The sequence below is a fragment of the Cryptomeria japonica genome, chromosome 8 (genome assembly GCF_030272615.1).
Source record: "Cryptomeria japonica chromosome 8, Sugi_1.0, whole genome shotgun sequence".
In the NCBI taxonomy this organism is placed as follows: domain Eukaryota; kingdom Viridiplantae; phylum Streptophyta; class Pinopsida; order Cupressales; family Cupressaceae; genus Cryptomeria; species Cryptomeria japonica.
In genome coordinates, this window is record NC_081412.1 from 280,260,825 (window position 1) to 280,270,964 (window position 10,140).

Genomic DNA, 10,140 nt, shown 5'->3' on the forward strand with positions numbered 1-10,140 from the left:
AACTGTGAACCACCTTGTTAGAGGATTTACAATAGGCTTGGCTGGGCCTACCTGGTTAAGGGTTTCAAACTTGTCAAAGATATTAGTAATCAACAAATGAATGATCTAGATAGTAGCACAAAATGCTTGATTAGATCCTTGGTAGCTCCTTGTTAATGCATTCCAGCGTTACTTCAGTCTTCTATATTTCACACTCTCTATCTCTATTATGTGAGACCTTTTCTCGCACAGACCTTATCTTCGTTCACACATTTCAACCTTTTTAAAACCCTAGACATGATGTCATCATATAGGAACCTGATTTCATGTTGGTCCAATAAGATTATACTACAATTTTCTAGGTACAGTGCATCTAGAAACATTTGGTAACACAACACAGAAACACCGCCAAAGTGTCGATGGATGATAACTCATCACACATTACAATTATACCAGTTAACAAAGTATATTGATTACCGGTTGACAAGTGAAGACTAGAAAATTGGAATATAGTGTTCCAATCAAAAAGATTAAGTATCTCTCGGGGTCTCCATTCCGCTTTGAGATCTTCATATCGCTTGGGGTCTTCGGTCATGATTTGACTGGTAAGCATCTTTTTGCAAAACACCAATAGTCTTCAACAAACAAAGACTAAACATTTACTAACATGCAATACCAGTTGGAACAACTACCGATTGAGAACAATGCATACATTAATAAATGTGTGTCCATTAATGACAATCACAACTAATTATCATCAAAATACCAACATATAGTTGTAACATGAAGTGCTAAATTAGAAACGTTTAGAATCGTTGCGACAAGAGAAACTTGGTTTTTGTGCCTAGGAAATAAAATCCTCAATTGATGAAAGAGGGGAAACTTTCTATTTTTGAATTGTAAATGACAGTGAAGAAAGAGATATTGTTGCACTATAGAAGAGAGTTGCCAATTTGGAACTAAGGAAATGAATCTAAATGAATTTTTCTCTATTTTTTAGGTACCCTAACCATCAAATAATTTGAATTATAAAATATATTGAAAGAATGAAGGAATATTCTCAAATCTTGAATTAAAAAATATACATTATTGCCTATCGTTTCTTCGTATACTCCTGGTAGCTCACAAGGCAATAATTTAGTGGTTCCCTATTAAGTGCATCTTCCCTTGAACCAACTTTGAATTTTTCCACTCTCAAGGCCTCTTTCAACTTTCCCATAGCCCCCTCAAAGGACACTAACAACTTTTGTTACTTGCTTTGTTTATAAAGTCAATTCTAGGTATTCATTTGGAATTTGTTGATTAAATTTGTCCTTAACCAATTTATCCCATTGAGTGAGTGTGACTTATCTTGTTTCTAACTAACCTATATCTTCTTTGTAGAAATTGGCACCGATGTTGCTAGTAATGAAGTTGTCAAAGTTTTTATACTCTTGGTGCATATGAGGGTGGTCTTTTATGATTGTAGTCTTGTATTGTTTAGTTACATCCCTCTTGAGCTCCAAGCTATGAATGCTTCTTTGGATGAAATCAAGACTTTGTTCTCCTAAGATATTTTCTTGTTGGATTTCTTCTTAGCAAAACAATATGCCTATTATAATTATGGATATATTTAGCCTATTGACTAACCAATTTGGCCATCTCTACTTCAATTTTATTGGCCTTTTCATAAATATCATAGGATTTAATAAAAAATAGCCTGATCTTTCCCAACTATTCATTGGCCTAGGAATCCATCACCGCCACCTTATTCTTCATGGCATATGAGGAATATATCTCTTGCTTGGGAATCAAGGCTTATATATCTATGTCTGTAGCTTTGGAGGCTATAGTAATAACCAAGTCTTTAATGAGCTACCCTTATTGTGTTAGTTACCCCTTCATTTCTTGCTTTGTTTAATGATCCTTTTGCATTCTATTCTTGATGGTCTCTTTGGTTGTATCAAATGAAGAAATTTCTCCTATTCTTGTTAGTTTCCCCAAATTAACTTGGGCCACTCTATAGTCTAAGGGAGATATCTCCCTATCAAAATTATTCACAATTAGAGTTTCTATGTTTGACACTATTTCCCCTTTGTCATTTTTAGAAGTGGCATACAATGTTCTTGCCCATTTAGGCCTTCTTGGTGTGTCCACTTCTACAAAACCATCATGCAGGCTTATTCTCTTTACTACAACCTTATTTTTTCTTCAAAATTTAACAAGAGCCATTTTGGTGCATCTATTGGTGCTCCAATATCCATTACTAACTCTTCCATGGTAGTAGATTTACCCTTATCTAGATTTGTATCTTGTTGTTCAGTTGTGTTCACTTTAGCTCTCTCTGGAGGTGGATCTTGATGAGGTGGAGTCTATTACTATTGAGACGAGTATGTTCGTAACTTATCCAACTCTTCTCTTCTCTTTCTCTCTTGTTCTTCTATAGACCTTATCAATTATGCTTGATCTTTTTCAGTAACTATGATTTTGGATGAACCAAGCCCTTGGTCTATATTTGTTTCCTATTCCTAACCTCTTTTATTGTTCTCATGCTCACCCTCCTTCTTCCCTTCTGTTTCTTTATTCCCCTCTAGAGCTTGGCTTTCTTCTAGTTCCTAAACCCTTTCTAATTGTGTTTCTATGATAGGATCTTCCACATTGGGTGGAACTTCTACATTATGCCTTATCAAAAACTCCTGAAAATGCTCCTCTTGAGCTACATTGGGAGTTTATTTCTCTACCTCCTTATGAGGGACTTGTTTTATAACATATTGTTGAGGAGGTACCTACTCTACTTCTCTTTCTTGCTCATGTAGTTCTTGTACATTGTTTTCTTCCTCCTCTTCATTCAATTTGGTTTTTTGTTTGAAATTTTATGTAATCAGATTCTTTGTTGTTGGTAGATGAAGATGGTTGTTCCTTTCATGGTGGAAGCCTCTTTTTGGTTTGTGACCTTTGTGAGGAGGGCATTGTAGAGATATTTGGATCTTTTTCTTTGTCTACCCCTTCTCCTAGTCTAATACCAAGTGTAATTCTCATAGGGGCGATATTTTTTTCCACTACTACTAAGAGTCCTTTAGTTATCCTACATGTGTTGCCTTCTTTAGGAGTTGTGACTCCATTTTTTAGATAGCCTTTTCATTAGTTCTTCTCCTTCATTGGGGTCTATTTCTTCCTCTTTCTCTTCATCTCATTTAGGCTCTTCTCTATGCCTTTCATCATGCTTCTTCTTTGATATTGTTTGGTGGTTTTGTAGGATTGAGGATTCCCTTACCCCCCTTTGTTTTTTCTCCTATCTTGAGTTTTGGGTAGTCTCAAGTTAATCCATTTTAGACCCTTTTGAATGACCCTTCTTGTTACTACCTTTTATGTCAACGATCTCCTTTTTTGAACACTTTATTGGAGCGAGGGGTCTTTGAGCAATCTTTTTCTCATCATAAATGGGGTCTAAAATCTCACCATCATTTGAAAACTTATCTAGGATATCCTCTTTTAACCTAAAGGCCTTCATCTAAGTGGTAGTCAACCTACAGTAATTCATCCTTTCGACCTCACAATCATCTTGTAAGTTGACCCAAAAGTCCTCTAATGCCCTTTCATGTAGCTTAGGAAAGGTGTTTTGCATGAGGGATTTTAGTTTCCCCATAGGATCATAATTATTCCTTTCTGGGCATAGGGCCTCAAGTTCATGGCTTGAAGTTCAAAAAATAATTTGTGTGACACTTGAACATTTGGAAACTCAAAGGAACTCAATTTGAAAGGGAATTTCAGCCTTTTTTTTTAAGTTAGGAGGGCATGAACCTCCGAACTTTGTCTTGAGAACTCCAAAAGGACTACCCTATCATTGTAATATTGTGGGAGTAGGAATGGGGCTTGGTGAAAACCATTGAGCTTGATGTAGATTGACTTGGGGTTCTAAATGAACCAACTCCCCAAGTAGCAATGATCTTAATTGCATCTATTGATAGCCTATATCCTACAACTCCTATTAATTTGTTGATAACAACATAAAGGAACACATCATTAACCCTCTTAAAATATTTATCTAACTCATTTGGTGGTAGTTGTATGAAGTATTCTCATACTTGGTTCATCCCTCGGTCTTTTCCTATTTAGCCCTTTGTATCTAGACTTGGGAAATTACATATTCTTACTACCATCTAGATGACATAAGAAGTCGTGGAGAATTTCTTAGTTGTTAATACTTCACATAGTTGTTCATGAATCCAATCAGAAATCAATTGTGCCCAATCAAATAAATACTCTCCCTTTAAGATAATAATTGTATAATAATACATCCAAGGATAGTAGTGCTTAGAATATTCCTTGCCAAAATCCCTACTTAGCATTGTCATTAGGTCTACGACTCCATCCTTGAAGTTTGACTTGTTGATTCCATCTTGTACTTTTGCAATTGACTTCTTCTCTTCTTGTAGCCAAACTTTGTTCAAGGGTCCTTTGTGTTTGTCTAGTTTTAAGTATGGCATTGATTGTGGAAGATCAAAGGTTTGGGCCACCAACGAAAACTTTAAGAAATCCCCCCCCCCCCCCTAAAAAATGGTGCAAAATATTGATGATTTTTTCGTTAGTCGGAGATCGATTTTTTTTTATTGACGATTTTTTCATTTTTCATGGAAACGTAATATAAATTTGATTGGCAAATTTCTTGAAATTAGTAAAAATCAGTAGAATTTTGAGGAATAATTATCTTTGTTTTCAGTAAAAAATTAAGGAAGAAGACTAGTTGTCAAGATACTTGAACCAAAAAAAATAATAAAAGTTTTGAATCTTGGAATTCAGTACAAACAAGAAACGTATACTCTTATAGAAGCATGTTTGGTTTAAAGGAAAAAGCTAGGGAAGGGCAACGAAGTAGAATTTAAAAGCCATGCAAAGTGGATGAGAAGCTTAAAAAATGTGTAATCTTATGTTTTTATGTTGCAGCATGAGTAATTTTTTAATAATAGCTACTTAATGTTAATTTATTATTATTATTATTCTAAAAATCTAATTACAATAAGATTTAAAATAATTACTTCAACCAAAATAGTATTAAAAAAATTTAAATGAATTTAAAAAGATTTGAAACTATAAAAAATATTAACAACATTATTAAAATACATCATCAAAAAAAATTATTTAATTATCTATATTTTTTAATCCAAATAAAAGCGAAAACCAAGCCCCTTCCCTAAAACCCTATACTTAGATAACTTTATTTCAATACTTAACTAAAAATAGATTTTGATTCTACAAAAAAGAGATAGCTAAGAGTTGGCTAAAATTTCATCGATTGAAATTATTAAAAGAGAAATTAAAAATTAAACAAGTTATTTTTTGATCTTCATTTCTTTAAATCTAAGTAAGAAATTTTATAAAGATAATATAAAATTACATATAGATGAATTTTAATATTTTACGTAAAAGTAGGAAATTTTAAACCTACGTTGTCAAATTAAATTATATTTAGAATTAACATATAATTATGAAATGAAATAGAAATAGATATATAATTAAACATTATTAAAGTTAAATACTAATTAATATAGATCCATTTGTTGATTCATGAGCTTCCCTATAACTATACTTGTTTATCCATGCTAGCTCTTTTCCACTTTACCTCTTGTTTAAATGTCTTGTTTTTGGTGCCTTACATTTCTTATGTTTCTTCCCCAAACTTGGAGCATATTCTTTCTTATGTAGATGTTTGCTCTTATGCTTGTTTAGTTATCCTTTATAAATTGTTGTGCTCTTGCAAGCACAAAAATAGATATACTCTAATGAGATTAAAGGGGCTAAAATTTGCCTCCACCTTTTTATTGATTCTTATTTGTAAATGGAATTTCTTTAACATCTAAATCTAGGAAATATTGTCAAAGGGATTCAGGAACATTAACTTACATTTTTCTATCTTATTGATAGTGTATATTTTGAATGTAGCTTACACTTAGTGAAACTTCCAAATTTTTAATCTATTATCCTAACCCTTCTTATGATAAAACTAGTTAAGAAACAAATCTAGTTGTGAGGATAGGTGAGCCAAATAAACATGAAAAGTGGATGAGACGCTTCAAAAATCTACAACCTTATGTTTTTATGTTGCAACATCAATGATTTTCTAATAAAATTTAATTGATGATAAATTATTTTATTATTATTATTATTATTGGGTAAGTGCACAAAGATGGGGGATCAAAAGGGGTCTTAAGATGCCACTTTTTTTTTTTTTTTCTCTGAAATCAGCAAATTATGAACTTCGACAAGAAAATGAAGATAGTTACACTCAAAATATGAGGATACAGTAAGAACAAGAGTTGTAGTGCTCCGAGTGTACTTTCTAAACGACTAATTTTTTTTTTAAATGGTGGAGATTAAGGGTTTCAAAAAGGGGGAGCACACAAAGTGGTGCTATTTTTTCAGAAAAAAATAACATAGCACCTGGTGTGCTCCCCCTAAAATGTCAACTTTTTTTTGGAATTTTTAAAATCACTCTAGTGAGAAATTAGCTAACACCATGAAGTTTATGCCATATGTTTTGACTAATTTTTTAATGGATATATAATTTTTAACCAATTTTCGAAGTGGACACTAAATTTTTAATGAAATTTGAGCGTGCTCCCCCTAAAAATTTGTGAAAACTAAACAAAAATTATTATTTTTTAGATTGTGTAGAATGGAGTCTAGTTTTTGAAAATGTAATTTTTTTCAAAATTGGATAAACGAATAAAAATATATGGCCGAAATACGACATGTTGATTTTTGACAAAAATTGGACACACTAACAAAAGAAATTATAGATGAAGACCTTAACATTATCAAAATTTGAAAAGAATTATATGGTTGGATAGCTAAGAGAGAGCTTGACGATTGTGTGGTGTTTTTTTTACTTCATTGAAACACGTGCAAACTTGATGGAGAGCACGAACAAAAAAGTAAGAAAATTTTCAATACTTGTTGTAAAACATGTCTCAGGCCTGAGAAGGGCGTCCAAGCCTTTGGGCTGGATGCCCAAGGAAAATCCAAGCCTTTGGCTTGGTATTTACCAAGGCACCACATTTGGTGCACGCCAAACGAATTATTTTAAAAAAAATCATTTGGCGTGCGCCTTATTTGACACACACCAAATGAATTCCATAGCAATTTTTCATGCTGGGAAGCACAAATTGTTCTCTGTCTTAGAATATTACATAAATTATAACATTTAAGTATAAGTCACATTTCTATTTGTCTTTTTTCTTTCTTATACTTTAAGTTATATTTTATGTATATATTGTCAAGATGTTTAAGGGTGGTTCCAGATCTCTAGTAGTTATAATGTAATTCTAGTTTTTTGAGTATTCATATAAATTTCAGACTTAATTTCAGTAATCAGCATGCTCATATCAACATTATCTCTCTGGTATCTTCCCTGCATTCCCCCTCTCTCTTCCTTAACCCCCACTATCTCTCTCTCTTAGGTCTCTCCCTCTCTACTCCCTTCCCTCTCTCAAGTATCTCTCCCTCTCTTTCCCATCTCCCTCACCCTCTCTCTCTTTCGTCTATCCATCTCTTTCCCTCTTTCACTTGGGCTCTCTCTTTCTCTCCCTCTCTCAAGTATCTCTATCTCTCACTCTCTCCATCTTCCTCCTCCTCCCTTTCTCTTCCTCTCCCTCTGCCTCCCTTTCTCTTCCTCTCTCAAGTATTTCTTTCCCTTTATCTCTCTTTCTCTTTCTCTCCCTCTTGCTTCCTTTCTCTTTCTCTCAAGTCTCTCTCCTCTCTATCAAGTCTCTCACTCTCAACCTTTATCTATCTATATCTCTCTCCTTCTCTCCCATTCTTTCTCTCTCTTTTCCTCTAACTCTTTTTCCCTCTCTTCGTCCTATTCCTTCTCTCTCTCTAACTCTCTTTCCCTCTCTTTCTCTCCCATTATTTCTCTCTTAAGTCTCTCTCCCTCTCTACCTCTATCTCTCTATCTCACTCTCTTAGACTCTCTCAAGTGCATCTCTCTCCCATTCTCTCCCTCTCTCCATCTCTCTTCCTCTCTCATTCTTTATCTCTTAATCCTCTCCCTCTCGTCCTCTATCTATCTATCTCACTCGCCTCTCTCAAGTGTATCTCTCCCATTCTCTCCCTCTCTCCTCCCCCTCCCCCTCTCCCTTTCTCATTATATATCTTTCTCCCTCTCCCCCTCTCTTCACCTCTCTCTAGTCCCTTGTAATATCCTTCCATCCCTTCCTCACTCAGGCTCTCCTTATCTCTCACTCTCTCTCTCTCTCTCACCATCCCTCCCTCCACCTCTTAGGTATCTCTCTCACCTTCCCTCCATCCACATCTTAGGTCTCTCTCACACAATCCCTCCATCCACCTCCTCGGTCTCTCTATATCTCCCCCACTCCCTATCTATCTCCCCCCTCTCTTAGGTGCCCCTATTCCATTCTCTCTCTCTCTCTCTCTCTCTCTCTCTCTCTCTCTCTCTCTCTCTCTCTCTCTCTCTCTCTGCATCTCTCTCCCCCTCTCTCTCAAGTGTATCTCCCCATTCTTTCCATTCTCTCCATGCCCATCTCTCTCTCTCTCTCTCTCTCTCTCTCTCTCTCTCTCTCTCTCTCTCTCTCTCTCTCTCTCTCTCTCTCTCTCTCTCTCTCTCTCTCCCATTATTTATCTCTTAAGTCTCTCCCTCTTAGCCTTGATCTCTCTATCTCACTGTCCTCCTCTTTCAGGTGTATCTCTCTCCCTCTCTCTCCCATTCTCTCCCTCTCTCCCCCCCTCCCTCTCTCTCCCTTTCTCATTATCTCTCCCTCTCCCTCTCTCTTCCCCCTCCCTCTCTCCCTTTCTCATTATCTCTCCCTCTCTCTTCCCCCCCTACCTCTTTAGAGTCATATGGTGTCCTAAGAGGCTACACATGTGTTAGAACCATATGATCCCTTAGGACACCATATGACCCATTAGGACATCATATTGTCCTAAGGGGTCATATGTTGTCCTAAGGGGTCATATGGTGTCCTGAGGGATCAAAAGGTGTTGTCAGGGGTCATATGGGTAACTAAGGGGCTAGACATGTGTTAGAACACCATATGACCCCTTAGGACACCATATGACCCCTTAAGATGCCATATGACCTATTAGGACATCATATTGTCCTAAGAGGTCATATGGTGTCATAAGGGGCCGCATAGTGTTGTTAGGGGTTATAAAGGGTCATAAAGGGTCCACGCATGTGTTAGAACACCATATGGACATCATATGGTCCTAAGGGGTCATATGTTGTCCTAAGGGGCACACACATATGTTAGAACGCCATATGACCCCTTAGGACACAATATGTCCCCTTATGAAACCATATGACACATTAGGAGATCATATTGTCCTGATGGGTCATATGGGGTCATATGGTGTCCTAAGGGGGGCACATGGTGTCGTTGGGGGTCATATGGAGTCTTAAGGGGCCACACACATGTTAGAACACTGTGTGACCCCTTAAGACACCATCTGGACACCATATAGTGTCCTAAGGTATCATATGGTGTCCTCAAGGGTCATATGGTGTTGTTAAGGGTCATATGGGGTCATAAGGGCACACACATGTGTTAGAACACCATGTGACCCCTTAGGACACCATATGACCCATTAAGACATCATATTGTCCTAATGGGTCATATGGTGTCATGTTGTGTACTAGGCTATTAAAAGGGGTCATATGGTGTCCTAAGGGGTAATATGTGGTCTTAAGGGGGCCAAACATGTGTTAGAAGACCATATGACCCCTTAGGACACCATATGACCCCTTAAAACACCATATGACCCATTAGGACATCGTATTGTCCTAATGGGTCATATGGTGTCATGAGGGGTCACTTGGTGTTGTTAGGGGTCATAATGGGTCCCCGAGGGGCCATGCATGTGTTAGAACACCATATGACCCCTTAGGACACCATTAGGGCATCATACTGTCCTAAGGGGTCATATGTTGTCATAAGGGGTCATATGGTGTTGTTAGGGGGGTCATATGGGGTCAAACATGTGTTAGAACACCATATGACGCCATAGGACACCATATGACCCCTTAAGATACCATATGACCCATTAGGACATCATATTGTCCTAAGGGGTCATATGGTGTCATGAGGGGTCACAAGGTGTCGTTAGGGGTCATAAGGGGTCTTGAGCAGCCACTCATGCATTAGAACACCATATGACCCCTTAGGA